Here is a 26,104-nt window from a genome sequence, read left to right on the forward strand (position 1 = left end):
TTTATTTGACAGAACAAGTGAGAGCAAGAGAAGGCCTGAGTAGGCAGAGCGGTGGTCAGAGGGAGAGGGAGAAGCAGGCTCTCTGCTGAGCAGGGGGCATGATGCGGGACTCCATCTCAGGACCTGGGATCATGACCTGAATGGAAGGCAGATGCTTAACTGACTGAGCCACCCAGGTGCCCCAACTATGAATACTTAAAAAAATGGTAGAGAACATGGAAATTCTATAAATAGTACATAATATCATGATCAATATTTACCTTGTAATATGCACTATATTTCACAAAATACAAAGCTCTACATTTAAAGTGCAAATCACAACTACTTATTACTTCTAAGAACAGAATTTAATATACAATACTTTGGGAGTGTAGATTTTTAAAATTAGCACATAATGTATTATTTGCCCCAGATATATAGGTCTGTGAATCATCAGACTTACACATTTCACAGCACACACCATAGACTATAAGAAGAAGCATATTGATATAGATATTAGGAATTTCAGGATTTTACCTAGTTACTCTTTAGACTCTCCTTCCCTCCCACCCCCGCCCCAGGAGAAATATTTAATTTACTTGAAGAAAATATTTACTTTATGGATCACATCTCTGAAGGCTTGTTTTACTTGCTGGTTTCTCAGAGTGTAAATGAAGGGGTTTAGCATAGGGGCAACAGAGGTGTTGAGAATAGCCACTCCTTTTGTCAATGATGCCTTTTCTTTTGCAGAGGGATTAGCATACATAAATATACAGCTTCCATAAGAAATGGAAATGACAATCATATGAGAGGAGCATGTGGAGAAAGCCTTTTTTCTCTGACTGGCAGATGGGAATCTCAAAATCGTTCTGATAATATACATATAAGATAAAATCACCAGTGCCAAAGTGAATAGCAGAGCAACCAAAGCAAAGTAAAAACCAATCAGTTCTAGGAGCCACGTATCTGAACAGGATAGTTGTAGAAGGGGAAAATAGTCACAGGCAAAGTGATCGATGACATTGGAAGCGCAGTAATCCAGCTGGAGCAGAAGCATGAGGGGTGGGAAAATGGTCAGGAACCCGCCCAGCCACGCACAGAGCACAAGCACTGTGCAGACTTTCCTGCTCATGATGGTGGTGTAATGAAGAGGCTTGCAGATGGCAACATAGCGGTCATAAGACATGGCAGTTAGAATGTAAAATTCTGTCACCCCCATGAAAATAAGGAAAAAGAGTTGGGCTGCACAGTTGTTATAGGAAATAGTTTTATCCCTGGTGATAATTGCTCCCAGAAATCTAGGAATACACAGAGTTGTAAATGAGATTTCTAAGAAAGAGAAGTTTCGGAGGAAGAAATACATTGGTGTCTGCAGATGAGGGTCCACCAAGGCTAGAGTGATGATAGTCAGGTTTCCAGTGACACTTTATAAGTATGTGATAAATAAGAAGAGAAAAATCACAATCTGAAGGTCAGGATCATCAGAAAGGCCTAGCAGGACAAACTCTGTGATCACTGTGTGGTTCATTCCTCTCTTGCTCTCCCTCCTTCTCTCTGTCTCCTGTTTCTTTAAAGATATCTAGATGGCAAAAGCATTAAAGGGAGGATATGAAAGGTGTAATTCATGATGATCAATATCACCATCACTGATACAATTATAAAATATATTCTATACTTCATGTTGATCTTATTTTGATCCTCTTGTTTGCATTTGGTTATAATGCATATTTGTGAGTTTTGCTTTATTACTTTTCTTATTTGAAATGTAGCAGAAGTTTGTTAATCTTCATGCAATAATCTTTCTTATGTATTTATAAGTTATACCACCACCTAAAAACAGAAATGTTCTTAATTCCATCACAAGGTAGTGAAAGAAGGCTTAAGTAACAACCTTTATACATCTTCTGACATAAGAAATCAATTAATGATTTTCTTACAAGTAATTTATCACTATTAATTATTTAATTTAATCATTAATTTTATTTTATATATTAATAATTTGGGGTATAATTTTCAAAATAGTGTGAGAATGCTGTATACATATATAGTAGCATATTATATATACTTACTGTGTGAGAGAGGTAATAGCCCTATTATTTTATTTAACAAATAAAGAATATATTCACTTACTCATTTATTGTTTTTTCTTGTAATTCCATCAAAATGAATGTTTCACTAGTTTTTTATTAATTTTCATATCTTCTGTGACTTGCTAGAAATATACATACAAAAATATTTTTATTTTTGAGCTTAATGGAGCTGCACCTTTTTTTAAAAAATTTTACACTGAAGCACAAATTTGAAAAGTAACTACTTGCCTCAGATATTAGCAGTTCTGTCACCCAGATTGTTGCCCAGTGCCTATTCCATTTGAACATCCTTCTTCCTGAGCTATTAGCTTTATGAAAAAAAAAATCTGGTTCTCTTGTAATTCTGTCTCACACTTATCTTTTACATGAGAACAGTGATCCATAAGGATATTTCAGAAACATACAGGAAAATGTCTTCTATTTGTACTAACATACAGGCAATTCCCAGTTGTGCTGGATATCCTGTGCTATAGATTTTGATTATTAAATTTATGACAGTTATCTCCTTTATATTTTAAGAATTAAATTTGTGCTGTGAAGAACAGAATGCAAATCATTGCTTCTCTGCCAGACTTCAGCAAAGTTCACTCTGATCAAATTTGATTCGATTTGATTAGATTTCCTTTGATGGCTCGAAGGAAACAGTTCAGGAAATAAATACAAAATGTCAGAAAACCTTAAAAAATGTGGAAATAATATGATAGTCCTCTTCAATAATGTTAATCTAAAAACTTAGGAAAGCACTAATTAAAGAGAGGACTGAGAAGGATATAACATCATTGGTGTATGAGTGCGAATTCTTAAACTAGATTGATTTTCCTCCACTTGCACTTATAGCTCAAATTTTCCAAGTCAATTTGTTTTGACCTCAAAAGAAAGTTGTTCATTGATCTAGTGGGAACAAGACCAAGTCCAGGTCAGACTGTATATTTACAGACCACGAGGGATTCCTGGAAGCCATCCTTACATTTCTCAGTAGCCTTTTAATTCTTTTCTATAGTGAATCTCCCTTGAGAATGGTTGTGTTCATTTTTGTATCCCACAGAGGACCTAAAATGTTGACTTCTACAAAATAATTAATCCATTAATCACAATTTCTTAATATTTTGTGAATAATAAAAACTGTTGTGAAACCTTTTTTATAAAAATAAACTCAATCTAATTTATTTTTAATCATCCGGAAATATAAATCTTTCTAAATATGCCCTTTTTATTATTTATCCTTAGACTTTCTTGGTGTTGAAGCATTGAGAAACAAGGTTATTTTGTAATTCTAAGTTAAATAATAACTATTATAAGGCACCTTTTGGTTATATTTTTTAAAAATTCCAATATACATGTTAATTTAACCCTCAGTACAAATAGGAATATTTAATTACAGTGTCAATTTGCCCATCTAATTTTTAAAATTGGCCTTTATATTTATTTGTCTTATCTTTAATATTCTAATGAGAAATATCACCAAGTACTAATATTTTACTTATTTGAAATTCTGGATAGTGAATTATTATTGATTTTTAAATGCCATTTTTATATGTCCCAAATATTTTGATAATAAAAATTATACTACATGTAATCAGTTAAAAGTAAGGCATACATTTGTTATATAATTATATAAACTAATAATACGCATTAAATAATAACTATTTAATATTAAATAAGTGCTGTATATATAAAAATAATAACAAGACATAAGTACTTTAACATAAAAAATACAATTGTCAGTTTGTATAATCAGATAATGACATAGTTACCGATGCAGAAGTAAATCACAGTTGGAATGCAAGACTTTTCGGAAATTACTTACTGGAAGAGAGGAATTAGAACAGAGTGGGAAGAAAAATGGAAGGAAAATGTAGGCATAACTGAAATTTATGACTGTGAATACTGTGTTTACTTAAGGTACTTAAAGGAGCAGTCAGTAAAGGAGCATGCTGGCAAATGTGGCTTTATATCATAGGGAGTGATGCCCTTGTCCACTCATTTATATTTATTTCAGCTTTGTTGAGCTAGAATTAACCTATATAATACTATGTAAGTTTGAAGGGAACAATGTGTTGATTTTAGACACTTGTGCATTGTGAAATGATTACCAAGGTAGGGTTAGTTAGCCCATCTTTCACTTGTATATTTACCTTTTCTTTTTTGTGGTGAGAACATTTAAGATTTACTCTCTCAGCAACTTTAAGTATATAATATGGTAATCTTGTAGATCAGTTCTATTGCAAGAATGAAATGGTGTCATGTTTTTACCCTAAAAGCCCAATTAATAGGCAACAAGAAACTCTCTCATATTCGTGGGGAGCACAGGTGCAGAAATGCTCATTTGACTGCATTCTCATTCCCAGGATTTCCTGTAATTGCTGTTTAGGTTTAGAGGCTTAATCCTGGTTTAGGTTTGGGGACTCTTATTTTGCAAAAATTTAGGTTTGGGAATTTCTTTGTAACTATCAAGAGGAGACACATGTTTAGTCTTCTTCTTTTTTTTTTTTTTTTTTTTTTTTTTATTCTTAGGAGGTACTGTTGATCAATGGCTGGATCCTTTAATTCATGATGTGATGCAAAATGGCGATGTTCTTAATCTGTTATTTACCATTTGCTTATTCATTGTTACAGTTTACACGAAAAAGCCCAGGTGAATACCTACTTCATTTCTATTTCATAGTCAGAGTTGGTTGTCTAGTATCTTTTTGTTGGTATCTTTAGGAATACACGGCTCTAGGGGGTGGGATTATGGACATTGGGGAGGGTATGTGCTTTGGTAAACCTGGTGATTCACAGACCTGTACCCCTGGGGATAAAAATATATGTTTATAAAAAATAAAAAGTTAAAAAAAAAGGAATACACGGCTCTATAAATTTTGTATTTGTTGTAGGTCACATTAGTGATTGACATACGTATTTCAAGGGAGATTGAAATTGTCATCCCTCTCTCTTTGGAGTGCTTTAGTCTGGGGGAGACCCTTCTCTTTTGGACCGTACACTTTTCCTCTTTGATTGTTTCCTTTGCATCTTGTAGAACAAGTGTTTCCAGGCTCATGCTACACTTTTCTGTATTAGAACTGGACTGAGTCATTTCTCCAAAGAGGCCTCCTTACATTGGTTAGGAAATGTGAATCAAGGTAAGAAACTGGTTAAGAAACTATGAGTTTGATCATCCTTTCTAGGTATTTTCAGTGGATAGGGCCAACACACAGAATTTTTTAAAAAATATTTCATTTATTTATTTGAGACAGAAAGAGCACAAGTGAGAGAGAAAGCATGAGTGGGTGGTGGCAGGGGAAAGGGGGGAAGAACAGAGGGAGAGGGAGAAGCAGACTGCTCACTGAGCAGGGAGCCCTAGGTGGGGCTCAGTTTCAGGACCCTGGGATCATGACCTGAGCTAAAAGTGGCCACTTAACCCACTGAGTTACCCAAGAATCATACACACACACACACACACACATATATATATATATATATATATATATATATATATATATATTTAAGTAAAATGCCTATGAGTGCAATTTCAATCTATCATTCAAATTTAGGACTACAATATTTTTGTGAAACTCCTTCTACCATATACATGCATATATATAATATATTAATATATATTCATTAATAAGATAAAGATATATGTATATATCTTTAATTAAAGTGTTATTTATTTGAGAGAGCATAAGTGTGGCAGGAGGTAAAGGTGGAGGGAGAAGGAGAAGCAGACTCTCTTGCTGAGCAGGGACCTTGGCACAGGGCTCAAACCCAGGACTTTGGGATCATGACCTGAACTGAGGGCAGATGCATAACTAATTGAACAACACAGGCACCCCTTTATATATTCTTTATCTCATAATTAGAACCCTGGCTATTGATGGAATTAGAGAAGATTCTAATATTGTATTAATCTTCATTTGCTTCTTTTCCTCACGCTGCCCATAAAGTAACATTAGAATAACAGTGACAGCACTACTATCCACCATATTATTCCTACCTAGGAACAACTTAAGAATTTTTTAAGCTATTGTTTTTGCTCTTAGATTAAATCCCACTTGGATGTACAGTTCAATTATAGCACTTAAGATCTCTTGGAATAATTCTACCTCATTTGGTTATCTCATTAACTAAATATATATTAAATATACTTATTACAGTTCCGTATAATGGCTTATGCCATTATACACATTTCTTTCCACTCCTTTCAAACAATTTTGACTTGCTTTCTGAGGATTCCTGAGACAGATTCATGGAGTCATTGAAAAGTGAAACTAGAGGGGTGTCTGGGTGGCCCAGTCAGTTAAGCCTCTATTTGTTTTGGTCCAGGTCATGATCTCAGGGTCATTAGATCCAGCCTTACCTTAGGCTCAGTGCTCAAGGAGGAGTCTGCTTGGGATTCTCTCTATGTCCCCCGTTGGCCCACCCCCACTCTCTCGCTCTTTCTCTCTCACAAAAATAAATGTTTTTTTAACAAATATTAAATAGAATTGAAATTGAAACATAATACTGAACATTGGCTGAATAAGAAGTCTAGGAAGCATCTTCAGAGGTTTTGTTCTTAACACATCAATATCATGGGGTGCCTGAGTGGCTCAGTCGGTTGAATGACTGACCCACTCTTGGTTTTGGCTCAGATCATGATCTCAAGATTGTGGGATGGAACCCTGAGTCAGTCTCCATGCCCATCATGGAATTTGCTTCAGATTCCCCCCCCGTCCCCTCTGTTCTACCAGCTCACACCCACTCTCTCTGTCTCTAAAATAAATAAAATCTTTTAAGAAAAGTTGATATCTTACCCTTTTGAAATTTTTACCATCAAGTACATATGAATGATGATTAATTAATACTTCTGATAAACTAGTCAATGGCAATTTCATTGATGTTCAAGGTAAGAAAATAACTCTATTTTAAAAAATACATGAGATTGAAGTCTCATAGGATGTCCCTTTGACAGTCTGAGAGAGGACCCTTTGCCTGGTTCCACTTATTTCAGGTATTTTAAAATAAAGAAAACGAAAATAATTCTTTCTGTTGTGCTGGATGGAAGTCTCCCTAAGTGATGCATTAGCTTTGATAGTCTTTTTTTTTTTTTTTTAATCTTATGTGTTTATTCACTTATCTTTAGTTAAAGCCCTTTAAAAGTCATTAGAAAGATATATTCAGAGAGTACTCCAAAGAAATTTGCTCTATTGTTCATGTTACTGTGTTTCTTTTTCCTTTATTAAATTGTTCAGAATGAGTTGTTCACATTTATTTTAATATATTAGAGGAAAGAAAAAAATTAATTAATGTTATGGGCAATATCTAGCTCAGCTTTATAGTAACACTGGAATACACTTCTGGCACTACTCATTCATTCTTGACAAATTAACTAGAGATCATGTGAAATCTCTGTCCAAATGAAACAAAATCTCCACAGTTGACTCCACTGAGTGACTGGAAGAATTATTTTATTGGAATTGTCTTTCACTGTTCTTTATATTATTTTGGATGACCATTTTCCTGGAGAAATCACAATTATTTACATTTATTCATTTCATCAAGGATGGGAAGGCCAGTTTTTATAATCCATACAGTTGTGTATAGAAACAAATCAAGGAAAAAAGAAAGCACCAAATTACATTTAATAGTATTTTCAGAAATGATAACACTCATATCATTAGGGGTTTTTGCTGAATATTAACACATAACCTTATAGTTTTGGTTTACCAATCATCCATCTATAATTTGAATGAGGAAGGAAACTAAATAGATTATTAATAAAATTATGACATTAAAACTTACTATTAACTCATATTTTTGACATTATAGGGTTAGTTTATTTATTACAGATTTTTTTTGTTTGTTTGTTATTAGGAGGGGATGGATTGGGGTGCCTGGGTGGCTCAAAGGGTTAAAGATTCTGCCTTCCACTGGGATCATGATCCCAGGGGCCTGGGATGGAGCCCTGCATTAGGGCTCTCTGCTCAGTGGGGAGCCTGATTTTCCCTATCTCTCTGCCTGCCTCTCTGCCTACTTGTGATCTCAGTCTGTCAAGTAGATGAATAAAATCTTTTAAAAAAGAAAGGCAAGGATTAAAAATGAAAAAAGAGCCACTTAGTAGATTTGTGACTTTGGATGTTACTAAAATTTTTTAAGCTTCATTTTTCTTCATTTGACATGGAGTGTAAATGTAAGGAGTGTTTTGAGAATTAATTCAACTAATGTAAGTGAACACACTCTATAATTTATATGACACTAGGATATATAAATAGCTGCTTTATTTATTTTTGTTTTAGTTGGCATTAATTTCAGACTTTGGGAAGGATGCTCATGGTAGCTGTGATTTTTCAAAGACAATTTATTTCAGTGATATTTAGCACTTTTATTATTTATCTCACTTAGTCCTTAAACACAGTTATGAAAGTTTTATTCTCTTATTCTATATCCCCATTGAAGAACTGAGGTTCGTAGAGATGGTATGCCTTACACAAATTCACATAGCTAGCAAGTATCAAATATAATCTTAGGCTTCCTGAAATTAAAGTCTGTCCTCTTGAACACAATATCCATAGCCTATCTCCAAATGGCAACACACATAGCCATAGTAACTTCCTGTTCTTAACTGAAAATGAATTAATTGTTACAGTAAAACAAAATATACTGTCCTGTTTTTATACTTTTTAATATATCCAGTTGCAAATCCTAACCCCAATATACTTCATTTAATTTGACTAAAGTTGAACTAATGAGTCAATAAGGCTTGAGAGACTTTCACTGCCTTCTATATGCTAGGCTTAACTCTGCTTTTCATACAGGTTCACAACACAGATTGCCTGTAATAGTAAAATATTGGCAAATCTCATCATTGTCATCTAGGGGAACAAGCATTTCTGACAGCCTTCCTTTGCCATTGAACAATGGTGTTTTCTATCATCAATATTTTTGTCTTGTTCTTCCCATTTTTTCCCAGGACGAATATACATATTTAACTATAGAGAGTTAGAAAGAGCCAAATACATAAAAGACAAAAAGGAAATATCAGTAGGTGTGTTAAAACTTTTGGCATGGTTTTTACACAGATTTAACTTGTACAGAGTAGTTAATATGTTATGTGTTCCCTGGCTCAAGGGAAATAATTCAGTGAATCAAAATTGCCAGAAATGGGGGAACCTGGGCGTCTCAGTGGGTTAATCTTCTGCCTTTGCCTCAGGTCATGATCTCAGGGTCCTGGGATCAAGCCCCGCATCAGCATCTCCACTCAGTAGGGAGCCTGCTTCCTTCCCCTTTCTCCCTGCCTCTCTACCTATGTGTGTTCTCTGTCTGTTAAATAAATAAATACAATCTTTAAAAAATTGCCAGAACTGGAATGTGTACAAACGCTAAAGAATATAAAATAGTACACATTAGTATTGAAGTTGAAACAGGAAGCTTGAGAGATAGTGTCCAATGAGATAGGAGAAATAAAACCCAACAGCAAGCAACAACAAGCACTAAGAGTGAAGTTTGTTTCCTTTGACATTACTTTTCAGACAGAGATTAGCAACCAAATATCTTAATTCCTAATGCAGATCTCTGTTGAATGCATCTCTACTCATTAGCATGTTTTTTAAACTGGTGATCTACCATCTTGTACTAAGTCAATTCATTCACTCCATTATTTTTAATCTGACTTCTAATAAGAAGTTTTGGTGTCATAATACCGCTCATATGTTTTTATTTTTTATTTTCACTCACTCTATTGCTCACCACCAACAGCAGTTGAAGAATTTCTTATTTTAGTTAATGTTCTATTTTATATGCCAAGTACAGTAATAGGAGTTAGTACCACCTCTGACTAGACTATAATCATATAGTCATGTCCAAATGAGATAGTATGAATGAAAAGCACCAGTAAAATTGTGCAAGTCCTTAGTCAAAGCTATGCAAAGTATGGAGGTCTTTAGTGAGTTTCAATTGTGTATATAATAAAGCAAATAATTTTTTGTCAGTTTGTTTTGTTTTTTGAATCAGGTTATGATACTGGCTGTTATAGTTGAAGACCTCAGGCAAATAGTACAACTTTTTTGAACATCTATTTACACACTTGTAAAGAAGAGATAATTAGTCTAATTTGCCATATACCTGTGAAGATTAAATATGATGTGGTTTAGGACATATCTAGTTCAGCATAAGGCACAATAATAATGTTCTCTATAGAATAGATTTGTATGGAATTCCCATCAAATGTTCGGGTGGCATGAGTGTAATGATGACTGCCTAACTATTCACCTAGTATATATTTAAAAATAATTCAGTGGGATGCCTGCATGGCTCAGTTGGTTGGACGACTGCCTTCGGCTCAGGTCATGATCCTGGAGTCCCTGGATCGAGTCCCACATTGGGCTTTCAGCTCCATGAGGAGTCTGCTTCTCTCTCTGACCTTCTCCTCGCTCATGCTCTCTCTCTCTCACTGTCTCTCTCTCAAATAAATAAATAAAAATCTTTAAATAAATAAATAAATAAATAAAAATAATGCAGATAAAGAAGGAGAGTATGTAAAAAATGGCATGTCACATGCCTTAAGTATAACTAGAAAACAGAAGACATATGACCTCAAATCATTTGTAGTAATAGAAACACTCCAGCCAACTTGCTGAATTGGAGAATTGGACAGACATTGAAGATAGTGTGCAAAAAATATGGCTGTTACAGATAATTTCATATTTTTTATAACTTTAGGAAAGAAACCATGGTATTAGAAAAAAATTTAAGAGTTTATTAAGACAGTGTTTACTCATTCACCATTACAGTATGCAATACAATATTTTTATTATTCAGAACAATCAGAAAATAACTTATATTTTATAATAAATCAGTCAGAAAGTGGAACCTACAGACAGTTTGAAGGAAAGCCACAACATGATTATTTTCAGTTTAAAGAAAGCTTCAACAAAGTGCTCAGCCTTGCAAGCATCTCTGAGATGGATATGGGAGGATATTGTAGAAGTTGAAATTTTATTTTTTCTTTGTTGAATCTTCACGATGACATCCTTTCATGTTAATATATATTTTCATTTCTTTCTCAACAACACTGTTAAGTAAGTTTTTGTAAACTTGTTTTACTTGCTGGTTCACCAGGACATAAAATAAAGGGTTCAATGTTCAGGGCGGGGGCAATTGAGGTGTTGAGAATAGATGCTCCTTTGGTCAGTGATGCTCTTTCTTTTGCTGAAGGCTTGACATACATGAATATACAGCTCCCATAAGAGATGGAAAGGACAATAAAGTGAGAGGAGCACATGGAGAAAGCCTTTTTCCTCTGACTAGCAGATGGGATTCTCAGGATGGTGCTAAGGATGCACAGGTAGGAGAGAATCACTAATGCCAAAGTGAAGAGCAGAGCGACAAAAGCAAAGTAAGAGCCAGTCATCTCCAAAAGCCATGTGTCTGAGCACCAGAGTTGTAAGATGGGGAAACAGTCACAAGAGAAATAATCAATTACATCAGAACACAGAAATCTAGCTGGAGGATGAATGTGAGTGGTGGGAAAATGGTAAGAAATCCTCCTAGCTAGGACCCAAAGACAAGCAGGGTGCAGATTTTTTTGCTCTTGATGGTGATGTACTGAAGAAATTTGCAGATGGCAATATAATGATCAAAAGATATGGCAGTGAGAAGGAAAAAATTTCAGAAACACCCATGAAGATAAAGAAAAATAGTTGAGCTAAACAATTGTTACAGGAAATGGGTCTTGATATTTATAATGATTGCCCCCCCAAATCTTGAGATAGAGACACTGGTGAATGTGATTTCTAAGAAGGAGAAATTCTGCAGGAAGTAATATATAGGAGTCTTGAGATGACATTCAATCAAGATGAAGATGATGCTGGTTAGGTTTCCAGTGACACTTAATACATAAATCACAAATAAAAAGATATCGTTGTGGCATCTGAGATGCCTAAGGGAATGAACTCTGTAATCATTGTATTATTTCTGATGCTGCTTTTTATTTTCTTTAGGCAAAATCTACTGTTGAGAAATAAAACAAAAAGAAAAAGTAGAATAGTAAAGGAATCGAATAGTAGAGGAATAAAATAGTAAAGGAATTAAAGATTTAAATGTTCATATTTGCTTCTTTTTAAAATTTTTTTATTTAAATTCCAGTTGGTGGGATGCCTGGGTGGCTCAGTGGGTTAAGCCTCTTCCCTTGGCTCAGGTCACTATCTCAGGGTCCTGGGATTGAGTCCTGCATCGGGCTCTCTGCTCAGCGGGTAGCCTGCTTCCCCTCTCTCTCTGCCCATCTCTCTGCCTACTTGTGATCTCTCTCTCTGTCAAATAATAATAATTTGCTCCAATATACCTTCTGTCCCTCTCTTTCTTTCTTCTTCTTCTGGGATCCCAATTATTCTAATATTGCTTCATCTGATGATATTACTTAATCTCTTGATCCCCTCATGATCCAGCATTTATTTATCTCTCTTTTTCTCAGCTTCTTTATTCTCTATTATTTGGTCTTGTACATTACTCATTCTCTCTTCTCCCACATTTATCCTAGCAGTTAGAGCCTCCATTTATGATTGCTCCTCATTAGTAGCCTTTTTGATTTTGACTTGGTTAGATTTTAGTTCTTCTATTTCTCCAGAAAGGGATTCTCCAGTATTTTCTATGCTTTCTTCAAGCTCAGCTAGTATCTTTACATCAGTTCTGACATCTTACTAATGCCCATATTAATTAGGTCCCTAGCAGTCAGTACTGCCTCTTGTCTTTTTTTTTTTTTTTTTTCTTTTTGAGGTGAAGTTTTCCATGTTTTCATTTTATCCAAAGAAGAATAGATGAATGAGAACAAGAGAACCAACTGCTAAAAGAGTAACAACAACCCCAGAAATATATACGCTAAAGAAATCAGAAGAGACAGGAAACCAGGGGAAAAAGAAAGGGGAAAAAATAGAGTATCATCAGGCTGGTTAATAGAATAGACACACAGAACTAGACTTGGGGTGTATTTTGGTCTGTTAGAAGAAATTGTCTCCCAAAATTTTAAAGAAGGTAAAAAATATATATATAGTTAAACATGATGAAGGGATGCAATATGACTGTAAAGATGAAAATTGAAAAACATTTTTAAAAAATAATTGATAAAAAGTTTATTGAGAAAAGAATTTTCTCAAAATTTTTTAAATTTAAAATTGCTATTTAAAAAAAAATTTTTTTTTTTAAAAAGAGAGAGAATGTGATGAGGCAGAGCACTAGAATAAAGCCATATACTAGATTTATGGTATATTTTTTCTGTTAGAAGAAATTGTATCCCAAAATTTTAAAGAAAGAAAAACATATATATACAAAAAATAAGGCTAAATACATTGAAGGGATAGTCTGTGACTGTAAAAATGTAAATTAAAAAGCTTTTAAAAAGCTTTTAAATTAATTTCAACCATAAGATGGTTGAAAAAGGAAAGAAGAAAAATTCAAAAGAAATAGAAAAATAAAAAATGATAATTAAAGAAATTAACTTTTAAAAGACTAAAAACATGGGAAAATTTTTAGGTGTACAGTTTACGACATTAAGTACATTCAATTTGTTGTGCAATGATCACCACTATCCATCTCTAGAATTTTTCCATCATCTAAAACTGAAACTCTATACCATTAAACAACAACTCTGCATTCTCCCCTGTCCCCCAGCAGAGTTTGGTACCACTGTTCTACTTTCTGTCTGTATGAATTTGGCTATTCTAGATTCTTCTATAAGTAGAATCATATAATATTTATTTAAAAAAAAAAAAGGAATCATGGGACAAAAGCCATGAATTTTATGTGCTATTTTCCTCTAGCACTGGAGTTTTAGAGTTCTCATTGATTGGTTAACTTAGTCTTGGCTGGATATTCTTGTTGATCTTCTCGGGGATGGTCCTGTTGCAGTGATTAACAAATGTGTTTGCCTCAGGCAGAATTGTACCTCCCTTGCCAGGGGCCAGGTTTAGTCATCTGCTCTGGTTTGGTCTTGGTAGCTTTTGTTCTCTGAGAGCTTTCAACGCATCTTTGGAAGATGAGAATGAAAATGGTGACCTCCCAATCTCTGGCCCCAGTGGACCTAAGAGTTCAGGGCCCCACTCTTCAGTGAGCCCTCAGAGAAAAGCAGTCAATCACTCCTCTCTCCCTGGTCTCTGGCCGCACTCCATGATTACCCGGCCTGTGACCAAGCTTTAGTATCTCTGGCACATGGCCCTGTTTGGAGTTTCCAAACCCAGCAGATTCCTACCATGAGTTCCCATGTCATTCCTCCCTGGGGAGGAAGGGAAATCTCTTTGGATCTGTTGTTTTCTGGGTCCCTGCTTGAAGAATAGTGGCTCTACTATGCTACAGATCATGAATTAGGGTAACCCAGACCTTACAGCCCACTTCTCAGCTCTGTCTTTGCAGCCAGCTTCCCCACTATGATACTTAGGAGCTCTGTCACACTCAGGCACCCCTGGTCTTTCTGTGACACCGAGGGTCTTGAGACCACACTGTCCCAGTGAGGGTTCCATACCCCTCCCCACCGCCTCCCCCACCATCCGACCGCTTAGCCACTGGAGTGATGTCCCTCACCAGAGTAGGATTCTATAAGTTCTGATTTTGTGCTCTGCTGGCTTGGTGTTTGCAAATTGCCTCAGATACACTTCTCTGCATATCCTACCTTCCAGGAAGTGACCGCTTTTCTGTTCACGGGATTGCTGCTATTTTTTTCCTCTATCTCCTGTTGAGTTTGTAGATGTTCAGAGTCGTTTGATAGCTATATAGATGAATTCCTGGGACACGAGGAAATTTAGGTCTCCTACTCCTCTGCCACCTTGCTCCCAATTAATTTTATTAATTTTTTTCTTCAAAGAATGAGCTCCTGGCTTCATTGATATGTTCTATTGATTTTTTTTTTTTTTTTTTGGTTCTTTGTCATTTTTTGGTTCTATGTGATTTTTTTGGTTCTATGTAATTTTTTTTCTGCTCTAGTATTTATCATTTCCTTTCTTCTACTGGCATTAGGGCTCATTTGTTGTTCTTTTTCTAGCTTTTTAAAGTATGAATTTAGATTGAGTTTTTTCTTGCATCATATAGTAGGGCTGTATTGGTGTATACATTCCTCCCAGAACCACTTTTTCTTTTCACAAGGGTTTTGGGCTAATGTGTTATCATTTTCATTTGTTTCTAGACATATATATATATATATATATATATATATATATATAGTCATTACGTCCAATGGGTTTCACATCTTAGTTATTTTTCATTTTTCATTTAGGGCTGACTAATTTTTAGCTCTTCTATCTCTGTGGTAGTGGCCTCCCTGAAGTCTTGTATGCTTTTCTTAAGCACAAGTAATATCTTTATGATTATTGCTTTAAATTCTGGATCAGGCATATTACTTATATCTGTTTCAGTTTGATCCCTGGCCATGACCTTTTCTTGTTCTTTCTTTTGAGATGAATTCCTCCATCTTGGCTTCTAGTCTACATCTCTTCTTCTGTGTGTTATGCAATCTTATTATGTTTTCTGCTCCTGATATTAACATATTTATGAAGAAGAATTCATATAATGTCCATGTCCAGTGCTCCAGGATGTGTCTCTGGTTGTGTGCTGTGTGGACTCTGCTCCTATGTTATGGCAGCTCTTTTCCTCAGGTCAGTCCTCTGCAGTGTTTCTCCTTGTATCCAGTAGGGAGTGTTTGGACCTTTGCCAGAGTGTGGTTGAGTTTTAACCAAGTGTCTTCTGGTCTGCTTGCTAAAAGATACCTGACGCTATTTCCACTAGAGCTGAAGCTTTGCAGAATTCTAGTCAGTAGATGTGCTGTGTGCAGTGGTTTGTGCTAGTCTGAGGGCCCACCAAGCTGGTCCTAATGACCTACATTGGTTCTTTGGGAAAGGGTCTTTCCAGTCTGGGACTAATACTGATATCTAAGATCATTTTAAGAAATGCTTATCTGTCCAGACGCCTGTCCAAGTCTGTAATGTCTCATTTGTTCTCTAGATCCTTCTGAGGTTTCAGAGTTTTCAAAGGGAATAATATCTACTCCGAATTACCAATTAATTTAATATGTTAATGAGCTTACTAAAATTCTTTACCTACAAAATTTCTGGGAGGGAATTATTCCACTTTCCATCATCTGTCCTTTTTATGGTCATAAGATACTGATTCTTTTTGGCTGTATATGCTGGATGCTAACTTTCACTCTAAAAAATTTATATTGGGCACAACTGAAGCATAAAGTAGATCTTCTCAGTGTTAAGACACATGAAATAAAGTGTTTTAAATTTTGTACAGGAATGATTACATGATGTCCTGATATTGACTATATTAAAGTGATCATTAAAAGATATTTAGATAAGAACATAAAACCATCATGTGGTCCTATCAGTTACCAATTAATGTTATAATGAACAAAAATGTATGAAACTCTTACTAAATTGTAGCAGTTTTAAGAATGTCTTCATTTATGTATTTCATATAAATTGTGTGGCTTAATTTTATTCACATATACCATTGAGCATAATTGAGATTACTTGAATAAAGCATAAATTTACCCTATTAAAGCAAACATATATTCCTGAAAGAAAGTATTAAAGACATATTTTGTGGTAACTATGACTGGTTTAGGCAAGGTCACTTTTAATGGCTTCTTTAATTTGTTTAAACATAAGTGCTTTTTCAAGTGTCTTTGCAATCTGTTTGTTCTCTGCCATCTTGTATTTATAAACAAATACTTGAAATATTGAAAATAAAAAATAATTCCAGGAACTTCTCTATAATTTCATACAAAGGGCATAGATAATCTCATTTCTACACCAACCCAACTTTCACTAAGGATCGAAGGTTCCAAATTACCCTATGATTTGTCACTTAAAGAGGTATTATTTTAACACTTAAAATGAAGCCAGTTATAGTTAAAATAAGGGTTAATACAATGTCTTTCCAAGCTTGTTGGGCAAGATGATATGATCTTAGTAATGTTAATGATTCAGGCTAGCCATAATTTTATCTGCTTTCTTAACAATGGATGCAGGGGATTAGCTGAATGGATAAACAAAAGGTACCATGGCGTTTTGTGTTCTCAAGACACCAGCATTAACCTGTAGTCCAAATTAGGACATAATTTAGATATAATATTTCAGCGATAATGACCTGAAATCAGAGCAGAAAAATAATAGAAGAGTTTAAATTTCTATAATAGTCCATAACTGCACAAGGATAAGAAACTTAACAGTTGGGTAACACAGAATAACAATTTCGCAATAGCAGCAGATTAATTTGTGAACAAGTGAATTTTTTTCTCTAATCTTAGGGAAAATATTAAAAATTCATTGTGTTGGTTTAGACTGGGGCTGAGGTCTCTATCCTTCTACACCATAAGTGATGTCAGATTTGCCTTTATGTTTTGTATCTTCCCACTGAATTGTGACATAGAACACCTGACCATGATTAGAGTCATTACCGATTATTCATTCAATGATAGCTTCTTGGATGTTTATTATGTGTTGGGCTAAGCTTCGTTTTGGAGAATACAAAGATGCTAGCGACAGCTGTATGTGTAATTTTCTTCTTACAGCAAAGGGTGAGAATTCTACATTATTTTAGAAATCTCAGATTCTTTTTTTCGTATCTGATAGAAACAACAAACACTCCACTCCACTCATCTTCTTGTTCACTGTAATGATCTGAGAAGACATCTATAATATTTAATTTATATTCATTTTTAAGACATATTTAATTCCTACTGAAACCAGGATACAGAGGAGTAAGTGCCCCTTGCTCTGGGCTTCCAAAGAGACCAGGTTTGGCCACTCACTGCTGACAAAATACAACGGCAAAGAAATGCATGGTGGTGAAACAGGAAAGGAATTTATTTCAGTGACACTAACACCAGGAAGACAGTGGACTAACATCTCAAAGACTCTGTCCAAAGTGCCAAAGTCCTCCCAGACTTAACAAGGGAGATGTGGGAAATGTGAGCTGGTAGGGGAAGGCAGGCAGTAATTGAAATTGATCATTGTCTTGGATATTCTTGTGGAGTCTTGCTGACGGCACAGTTCTTATGGCTTGAGAGGTTAATTTCAGTTCCCATCGTAGAAAACCCAGTCATAGAAAATTATTCAAACAAGGTATCAGAGGAGAACAATAATAATTTCAAGAATTATTAAATTCAACAATTTAGAAAGGAATAGGCTTTTTGAGATCTCCATCCTTTTGTTGATTAATTTAACAAATATTTTAGTAAGTGGCGGCACTATGGTAAGCCCTTTGGTAGGCAATAATGAACAAAGTATCCCATTTTCTAGCAAAATGTTCATAGTCTGTGAAGATCTAGCATCGAGAAAGATGACATTCCAGTATATGGTGAAACTTCTAATCATATCGATAAGCATACAGTACCATGAGGCTCATGTCCTATTTGACTACAAATTGCAGCAATACAAAGACAATTTTATAGATGGAGGAAAGAGGGCAATGAGAATTTCAGGACTTTAGCGTTGGAGATCTACCATCAGACAGAGTGGTATAGGGCACGATGAACACTAAAGAGATCTGATTATTTAAGTATACAAAGACTTACTGTGACTCAAATCAGACTGATGGAGAATGACTAAGTATTATCTATCAGTGAGAGAATCTGTTGCTAATCCCATATTCTATGGTTATGGCTGCAGTTGTTGTTGTGGATAACTCAGTGCTCAATCCAAAAATGACAGAAACTCTTGCCAACGAGAAATGATATTATCAAACTGGCATATGTTACATCTGAGATTACCAGTGGAAGAGTTTGGGATTCTAAGCTTCTTTAGTGAAAGCAATTTTCTGCATGAAAGTTTAGGGATTTAAGTTTAATTCCAAGAGAGTAGTTGTCTTCTGAATTTTTATTTCCTAAGATATTTCGGAGAGAAATCCCCAAAAGCCAAAACTGGCATTTTAGATGAACTTATTTAGTACTCTTGTGAAGAAAGTGCTTTTGTGGAAAAAATAGCATCCTATTCTGACATTCCAAGATTTTTTGGTATATGTTCATGTTGCAAGATTTCTCACCTCCCCCAGCAATTGGTACAATGGCTTCTTTGTGGGGAACAGCTTTGATCTGAATCACTGTTCAGATGCATATTGGCCATATATACATTATTTGTTTCCTATTAATATCTGTCTCTTTCTTTAAAAGGAGGAGAAAGCATATTCATTAAAGGGATTGTTAATATCTTTTGGGGGGTAAGCAAAATGTTAAACAGAGTTTAAAACATATAATGTTGCTCTTTTCATCTTGTTATTGTGTCATGAGGCACCATGAGCAGCAAAGTCTCCAAGTGACACTTTGTACTGGTGGTGTGGGAAGTCCTGAATGGGAATCAGTGCCAGTGTCAGAAGTTCCTGGAGCTGCAGATCAGCTTGAAGAACTATAGCCCACAGAAGGACAAATGCTTCTCAGACATATTAGGCTCAAGTCCACTCCCTGCCCCAAGTTTTGGGGGACCGGCAACACTGTGATGAGTCCAAGGTTGTGGATATTCCCCACATGGACACTGAGACACTGAAGAAACTCAACAAGAATAAAAAAAAAAAAATAGTCAAGAAGATGAGCAAGAAGTGTGATGCCTTATTGGCTTCAGAATCTCTGATCAAGCAGATTCTACAAGCTTTGGGTCCAGGCCTGAATAAAGCTGGCAATTTCCCTTCCATGCTGACCCACAATGAGAACATGGGGCCCAAAGTAAATGAAGTAAAGTCCACAGTCCAATTCCAGATGAAGAAGTTTCTATGTCTGGCAGTGACTTTGGTCACATGAAGATGGCAGATGATGAGCTTGTGTGCAACATCCACTTAGCTGTCAATTTCCAGGTGTTGTTGCTTAAGAAGAATTGACAGGAGGTCTGGGCTTTATACATCAAAAGCATCCCCAGCACCTGTACTAAGGGACGTCTCGATAAACTTCAGTGCTAACATTAAAAAAAAAAAAAAAAGAAATAAAGAAAGAAAGAAAAAAAATGAAATATTCATATGAGAATATGAATATGAACCATATGAATACGAACCATATGAATATGAACCATATGAATATGGTTTTATAACATAATTTTTTTCTGTGCATAATGAATTGAGTCAATAAAATCAGCTTCTCATGGAAAGCATAAAAGAGAAGTAATGACTCCTTTCAGTTTTCTCTTTCTCTCCACATTATTTCTATTCACTTCGCTCACTTTAATACCTGTCATTTGCAATCATTATTCTCTTTGCCCAGGATATTCATTTATTAATATTTTTTACTTTTGTTTGGAATTCTTATTGCATTATTGCAAATGCTGTGAGCAGTCCTATATTTTATATTCATATGGCCCTGGGTATATGTTTTTATAAAAGATTAATAATCCCATACCTAAATGTCTACCTTTTTATCTGTTGCTCAAAATCTTATAAGGTGGTGATGGTCTAGTTTAATAATCCAAATGGATAGTGCATGCTTGCAATGTAGTTGCTTTCAAAGTCTTTTCAGAAATAACATCTGAATGATTTTCCCTACAAGAATTAGGAGGAAATTATAAGAGACCCTTAATCTCAGGAAACAAACTGAGGTTTGCTGGGGAGTGGGGAGGGAGGCGTGGGGTGTCTGGATGGTTGACATTGGGGAACGGTATGTGCTAGGGTGAGTGCTGTAAATTGTGTTAGACTGATGATTCACAGACCTGTACCCCTGAAGCAAATAATGCATTATATATATATTAAAAAAAAATGCGACCACAAAGGCAAAGAAGACACAGAATGTGAAGAACTGAAAAAAATCTTGATCATTTGTTCCTATAAAGCATTAAAAAGTCCAATAGGTAAGAAAAAAAAAAGAGGAAGAAATTATATTTGTGAGTTTCCTCATCTATAATTATAATATATTATATATAATTATATATAACTTTAAGAAGCTGTTAATATCCACATAATAGGTATTAAATATAGTTATTGGTTTTTCTTTTAGTTTACATAGTTTGTGCATGAACTTAATTTGTCAAATACATCACAGTGTTTCCTAATGTAAATTGATAAATGCCTGAAAAAGTCTTAGAAATCTTGACTGTGGTCATTGATATAAATTCCTTCAAAATAGATCTGAGATAGTAGTCGATATGGTGTGGTAGCAGGGTAAACGAAGTGTAAGAAGAATGTATGATCCACAATGCAGTAATGAGGGTAAAGTGAACCTTGCTGGAGAGTCTTGGAGACTATCATAATCCTATTCTCAAAAACCCTTCTTACAGGGGCACGAGGTTGGCTCAGTAGTTAAGTGTTTGCTTTCCATTCAGATCATGTTTCCAGGGTCCTGGGATTGAGCCCCACATCAGGCTCCCTGCTTGGTGGGAAACCTGCTTCTCCCTCTTCCACTTCGCCTGCTTGTGTTCCCTCTTTCACTGTGTCTAACTCTGTCAAATAAATGAATAAATATTTTAAAAAAATTCTTAGGAGAGAGTGTGACTTTATTTTTTTAAACAGATGTGATAATGACCAAGAAATAAAATAAAGGTGAAAATTAAGATAATACCCAAAGCAGACAAGGTTCGTCTTACGCATGTGACTTTAGGGTTAAAAAGAATCGACGTTTAGCAATTATTGTGAAACTGACACTAATTGTGCTAAGGCAGGAAAACTGACATTTTCTTTGACAATGATAACATTACCTGGCCGATAGGCTTCTCGTGCTTAAGGTGCTGCATTGATCAAGTTAAATTTTAATTTCATGTTGTTTTTCTCCCCCACTAGAATCTGAGATAAGTTAGAGCAAGAAACCTCCTTCTCATCACTGAATCCCCAAGGCTTGCCATAAATAAGAAAAGCCGGAATGAATTCATTAAACATTACAAAGTCCTTTAATGTAATAATCCTAATATTGAACATGAGCTTTTATTCATAATTTACTACAAGTGAAAGTCAGGGTGAAGATGAAAGTAACCCAACTAGTCTGGGTTTTGAGATGAAAGGAAAGTGACTGAAATGCCAGTTCTGAAAGCTGCAATCTCTGTACATTGAACTTTCTACCTCAATTTCATCATGTTCATTCACCTATAAATTGGAAGCAATAATGTTCGCTTTCTAAGAAGTTTTGTAAAATAAATACTGCATGTGATTTGCTTAATACAGAGTAGTGCGTGTAGAATATTATTAGTAGATGTTATTTCTCTTCCGTACTTCCCAAAACCCTAACGTCAGTTCTAGATGCCACAAATAAAGCTCGGTTCTCCAGAAAGGTGAACTTCCAGTGGCTTATCATAGTTTCATCCATTTTATATATCTGGTGTGTTTTTACATTGTCTGCTCTTTGCCTATTTTTTAATTTTTACTAAGAGCGATTAGTAATTAATAACACCCCATGAAATTGTTGGTAGGATTAAATGAGTCAATACAAAGAAAACAATAGCTTTAGAAGGTAGGAATTGCTGAAAACTTTTGTTATGTTCTACCCCCTTCTAGCTCCTTTCTCTTCCTCCTCATTAGCATCTTAATTATTATAAATGATATAAATATTTTTAGTATGTATGAGTCTCTAATCTTTTAATATTTTGAAGTACAAATTTGGATTTTATTCCCAGTCCTCTGGTGATTGTGTTTACTTGATTTCATGGAAATGAGAAAGGGAATCAAAGTTTTCTAATAACATTCATTTCTATTACTGGGTAAGAATGAAAAGTTCAGAAATCCATATCAATCCTGACACTCTTTCCATCAAAGTAAATGCCCAGTTTCTCTTCAAAGGCAAACCACTACCATTCAAAATCACAATCATTAACCCAGATGTTTTAATGCATTGAACCCAGAATTTACAGAAAATTCTGAAACAATATTCAGTTCCTTAAATGTATTGAGGTCAAGAATTGGAAAGTTTAATATGGGAGTGGAAAAATGGGGAAAATACATAACTTTAGTAAAGAAAAGGGAGTTTTGAGAAGTGTGAATTTTAGTATTTACAAGAACATCATACTTTTAATGCTCCTTATACTTTCATTTACTGGAGAAAAGCATAACCTTTTGGATAGTGTCTTTAAAGGCTTGCTTTAGTTGCTGGTTCCTGAGAGTATATATAAATGGATTCATCATAGGAGCAACAGAAGTATGCAGAAGAGCCACTCCTTTGATCAATGATGTCTTTTCTTTTGCAGAAGGGTTGGCATACATGAATATGCAGCTTCCATAAGAGATGGAAATGACAATCATGTGTGAGGAACACATAGAAAATGCCTTTTTTCTCTGACTGGCAGAGGAAAGTTTCAGAATTGTTCTAATGATGACATGTAGGACAAAATTATTAATGCCAGAGTAAAAAGCAGAATCACTATGGCAGAGTAAAAACCGATCACTTCTAAGAGCCATGTGTCTGAGCAAGATAATTGCAAGAGGGGAAAATAATCACAAGCACAGTGATCAGTGGCATTGGAGCCACAGTAATCTAACTGGAGAAAAAGAATAGTGGGAAGATATTTAAGAATGCTGCCAGTCAAGCACAAAAGACAAGTAAATTGCAGACTCTTTTGTTCATGACGGTGGTATAATGCAAGGGTTTATAGATGGCAACATAGCGGTCATAGGACATGGCAGTTAGAAGGTAAAACTCAGTTATTCCCATGAAGATGAAGAAAAACAACTGAGCTGTACAATTATTGTATGAGATCGTCTTGTCTCTGGTGATAATTGTGCCCAGAAATCTAGGAATACAGACAGTTGTAAAGGATATTTCTAATACAGAGAAGTTCCTGAGGAAGAAATACATGGGGGTCTGCAGATGGGAGTCAACCAAGGTGAGAGTGATGATGGTCAAATTACCAGTGACGCTTAATATATATGTTATAATTAAGAAGAGAAAAATCATAATCTGAAGCTATGGGTCATCTGATAGCCCTAGAAGAATGAATTCTGTGGGTACTGTGCGGTTTTTCATTGCCAATACTTTCTTTCCCCCTTTAGAGCAGAAACTGTGTGTTCCCCTGTAGGACATAAAAAGTTAAAACAGGATTGAGGTTAGAGTACAGAATCTTAAAAATATCCACAGTGATGAATAATCTATGAAACCCAAAAACAAATGTTTTCCTTCAGCAACTCTCCAAATTCTACTCGACCTCACATTCAAGTAATACATATTATTTGAAGTTAAATACGGACTTTCTTTTGTTGAAAATGCACTGTCATGGGCAATGGATAAAAAAAAAAAAATCTTATGCTAACATTTAAGCAGAAGCTACTTATTTTAATGTTTTTAAAAATAATATTCTAATTATTCCTGAAAACATTTAGCTCCTTTTTTATAAACATGAAAATACTCTAATTGACATTTTTCTTTTCCTCAATATTATAAAAACTAGTCTGGATTATGGATAATCTAAATACAGGGTTTCAAATCTCACTGGAGTTATTTAGGCCTACCTCCACATTTTATATTTGGAGACCTACATTGTTTAGGAAACTTTCACAAGGTTAAACAATTAGTAACCATAGTAATCATCTCACTGTAGAATGCGCATGTTTATCCATGGGAATGTTTTGTTGGCATTCTCTCATAAAATTACTTTCTTAAGGGTTTGGTTGATGCTATCACACTCATAATTTTTTTTTTTTTTTGCTTTATTGATAAAAAGATCAGAAGGACAATAAGGTAACCTTCTATTAGTAAATTAAATAGTTGCTAGAGTAGTTGAAATCATTCAATGCATAATCCTTTTCTTTTTTTTTTTTTTTTTGTTGTTGTTTACAATACTGCTATGGAAAATGAACAAGTGGATGGTCAAAATAACATCAACTTGGAGGCAGATATTCTTTCCAATTTTAAAAGTAATCTTGTTTTTGTGACTGAGTACATGTTTAAATTAGAAAAAAAATGAACAACCCAATATTTATTTCTGTGTTCCTACTTTAGGATTTTATTAATAGTCTCTTGTTAGTAAGCAATTATTTAATTTTTTAGAAGATTTTATTTATTTGACAGACAGAGATCACAAGTAGGCAGAGAGGCAGGAAGAGAGAGGGGGAAGCAGGCTCCCCACCGAGCCGAGAACCCTATGCAAGGCTTGATACCTGGACCCTGGGAATATGACATGAGCCGAAGGCAGAGGCTTTAACTCACTGAGCCACCCATGCACCCTAGCAATTATTTAATTTTTAATATTATAATGGTTGTAAATCCACAAACATATATGCAAACATGATCTTTAAAACAGTTAAGTAAAATGAAGATTCCATATATTATATTGAAGAATAAATAATTTACTTACTTCCTGATTCTTCTTGATGACCTAGTCTCAATTATTATCATCTGATTTGCTGAAACATATACACAATTTCAGAGCTGGTAAATCGAGTTAGCAAAATATTTGGTTTCTACTGTGCTCTCAAAAGAAGTGTGTTGATTTTACTTTTTCATGGTTCTTCGGGATTATAATTCTCTTTGACTCATGGTATCCTTATTCCTGATACCATAAAATGCTGACAACATTTTATTATAATTCAACTCATTCTTGCTTTTCATGTCTCTCTCAAACTCCACATGCAAATTCAGTTACACCTTGGTTGACTACTACTTTTCCATTTGCCTCTTTTCATATAATACAAAGCACTTTTTTATTTTTCTTTTCTTTTCTTTTTTTTTATTTTTACCCAGGTGAGAGATTGCTCATCACCATCAATCTGGATTGGGAAGGAGTGTGCATTGTATTTACTTTGGTGCCTGATGGACCCAGTAATGCATGAAATGTAATTTTACAACGACCTTATTTAGGCTAACTGGGCTAATTTGCCCAAGCCTTTATCCCATGCTCAGCACAGCATACAAATATGCAGTTGGCCCTAAATGATAGTTTTCCTAAGTGTGTTGCTGCAAAGCACTCTTTATTCAACCATTTTTCTTTCTATTCATGCAAACATTTAAAATCAATATTTGTAATTCTATGATCATACATCTATAAAACCTAAGTAATATTTTCCTTAAGTTCATGGACTGCTATATTTTCCTGCAAACACTGTTTTGAGAAACAGAAAATATGGAATGTTCTTCTCTATGTCTGACAAACAAATGGAACTGGACTTATTTTATCTGCGTATTTTTGTTGGCCTGGGGG

General features: G+C 34.9%; 3 pseudogenes; 1 reads left to right on the plus strand and 2 right to left on the minus strand.

Annotated features, from left to right (window-relative positions):
• Nucleotides 1-574: 574 nt before the first annotated feature.
• On the minus strand, nucleotides 575-1,507 carry LOC131837862 (olfactory receptor 6C3-like; annotated as a pseudogene).
• A 17,800-nt stretch (nucleotides 1,508-19,307) lies between these two features.
• On the plus strand, nucleotides 19,308-19,806 carry LOC131837863 (large ribosomal subunit protein uL1-like; annotated as a pseudogene).
• Nucleotides 19,807-23,000: 3,194 nt separating this feature from the next.
• Nucleotides 23,001-23,934, minus strand: LOC131837864 (olfactory receptor 6C3-like; annotated as a pseudogene).
• Between the last annotated feature and the right edge of the window lie 2,170 nt (nucleotides 23,935-26,104).

The sequence above is a fragment of the Mustela lutreola genome, chromosome 8 (assembly GCF_030435805.1).
Source record: "Mustela lutreola isolate mMusLut2 chromosome 8, mMusLut2.pri, whole genome shotgun sequence".
In the NCBI taxonomy this organism is placed as follows: domain Eukaryota; kingdom Metazoa; phylum Chordata; class Mammalia; order Carnivora; family Mustelidae; genus Mustela; species Mustela lutreola.